The 2,665-nt window shown below is 39.4% G+C and overlaps 1 protein-coding gene across 1 annotated transcript in view; it reads right to left on the bottom strand.

Moving 5' to 3' along the window:
* LOC106457999 (rho guanine nucleotide exchange factor 17-like) overlaps positions 1-2,665 on the bottom strand; it is a 207,378-nt gene that overhangs the window by 108,854 nt on the left and 95,859 nt on the right. The gene's annotated exons all lie outside the window — the stretch shown is intronic.

Genomic DNA, 2,665 nt, shown 5'->3' with positions numbered 1-2,665 from the left:
CAAACAAGCTAGTTTGGGTGGGGAAATATTTACAATTATGTTAAAGAGTAAGGACCTTTTTTTTTGTATCCAGAAATTATGGTAACAAATCATTAAATAAAAGTTGAAAATCTTGTAAACATGATTTTAGTATTTTGTATACGTATGCGTGGATACACTGTATAGACGAGCAAAACATGCATGAAATATGTATTCGCATTAATTCGAAATAAATAATATACTGATCAGTGGCGAAGTATGCCCCAGCAATTGCGAGTGAGGAGGCGAGTTAAAAGGGCGCCCGAGGGGCTTGACGAAATTAAGAATTGCCGATTGGTTTTTAGTTTAATTGATTTTACACACTAAGGTTACGTTTTAGTGACTAAACAGCATATAGCGATACGCCACCTAACCCTTGTATTACGTTTTAGTGACTAAACAGTGTATAGCGGTACGCCACCTAACCCTTGTATTACGTTTTAGTGACTAAACAGCATATAGCGATACGCCACCTAACCCTTGTATTACGTTTTAGTGACTAAACAGCGTATAGCGGTACGCCACCTTACACTTGTGTCACGTTTTAGTGACTAAACGGCGCATAGTGGTACGCCACCTGCCCCTTGGTTCACGTTTTAGTGCCTATACAGCATATAACGGTGCTGTACCTTACCCCAGTGTTACGTTTTATCTGAAGTCGAGAAGTTTCTACCGTAACCATGGTAACCTAGTTGTCTGTAGAGATAATTATTTTCTCTCTTTGTCGCTAAAACATCACATGTATGTTTTGGAAACAGAAAAGATTGAACTAATTTTCTTTATCTGGACTTTCAACCTTTTTTTTTCCTCTTCATTTTTTTATTTATAAGTGGCTAATATTACCTGTCTACAGTATACAGGCTATAAAAATGTCATTGCGGGATAGAACACGTGCTGTTCATCTATGATACTGGATGCGTATGTAAGGGTCACGCGATACGGTATAATATCAGTCTTCAAACAACGTCAAAATATTTCTCTAATTAACAAAACTACAACATGTTCATGGTTCAGACATCATTACCTAATGCACTGTGCAATGTTCTGAACCCAAACTTCTAGTATATTTACTTTTAGCAGCGATAAAAACGGATATTATTTTTAAAAATCATCAATATGAATGAAGATTTGATTGTTGTTAAGCGCAAAGCTACACAATGGGCTCTCTGTACTCTGCCCACCGCGAATACTGAAACCCCATTTTAAGCGTTAGAAGCCTTCAGAATGAATTAGGAAGCCGTGAATTGGGCGAGGTCAATTTTAGATGAATTTCTATTATTTTGTGATACAGTGGTATCACTGGAAACCAGCGGTTTCAGGATATAGTTATAACGGTTACTGACAGTCTTCGGCTGTTAACTGTAATTTTGAAAAATTGAGAAATTCCAACAAAATTAATAATAGATTATATTGTCTAGTTCAAATAAACAGAAAAGAATTTCGCGCAAAGCTACACGAGGATTATCTGCGCTAGCCGTCCCTAATTTAGCAGTGAAAGACTAGAGGGAAGGTAGCTAGTCATCATCACCCACCTCCAACTCTTGGGATTGACCGTAACATTATAACGCCCCCACGGCTGAAAGAGTGAGCATGCTTGTTGAGAGGGGGATTCGAACCCGCGACCCGCAGATTGCTAGTCGAGCGCCCTAACCACCTGGCCATGCCGAGCCTCAGAAAAAAGTGAGCTGGAGATAAGCACGCTCACACAACTTAACGCAATGTGCAAATTTGATCAGTGGGACAGGTATCCGATCGCAACACTATTAACACCGCAAGAGACACCATATGTAATATCCGCTTTCCAAACAGCTCGAACTTTCTGTAAAACTGACGTCGATATTTGATCAGTGGGACAGGTATCCGATCGCAACACTATTAACACCGCAAGAGACACCATATGTAATATCCGCTTTCCAAACAGCTCGAACTTTCTGTAAAACTGACGTCGATACCTGCACTCTTAGGTAATGTCAAATGGTATACTTTCTGGCAAAAGTTGAAAAATATTTGAGTAATAAATATTAGCATTAAAATATATTATGGTCATATGTAATTAATCTTAATAATCACATGCTTTACAAAATGTGCGTTTAAGACCAATTTCTATAGAACACTAGGTTACTCCATTTACATACAAAACACACCCATCCACCCCATCCATTTACATTCACACACCAATCCACCCCACCATTTACATACACACACACCCATCCACCCCATCCATTTACATAGACACACCCATCCACCCCATCCATTTACATACACATACCCATCCACCCCATCCATTTACATTCACACACCAATCCACCCCACCATTTACATACACACACCCATCCACTCCCATCTCGTTGCAGCACCATACTACAAAAATATAACGACTACCAGTATAGAGGGGGGTACAGCCGCCACTGAAAGATTCGAACGCCGTCTTCCTCCTCCAGTGTCACTCTACTGGGCACCCTAAGGGTATATCCCAGGTTTGGTGATAATCGGTCAGGCGATTCGCCAGTTATAAGCGAATACACATACAGTCGTTTGTCAAATAATGATTTACATGTAAGAAATATACCATAAACAACCAATATTTTTTACCAAGTCTTTGAACTTTAAAGTTGCGATTTCAATGCCGAAAGCCGAAGAAATATTG

This window comes from Limulus polyphemus, unplaced genomic scaffold, assembly GCF_000517525.1.
Source record: "Limulus polyphemus unplaced genomic scaffold, Limulus_polyphemus-2.1.2 Scaffold402, whole genome shotgun sequence".
Taxonomy (NCBI): Eukaryota; Metazoa; Arthropoda; class Merostomata; order Xiphosura; family Limulidae; genus Limulus; species Limulus polyphemus.
Note: the sequence above shows the minus strand (reverse complement) of the source record. Positions and strands in the feature narration are given on the sequence as shown.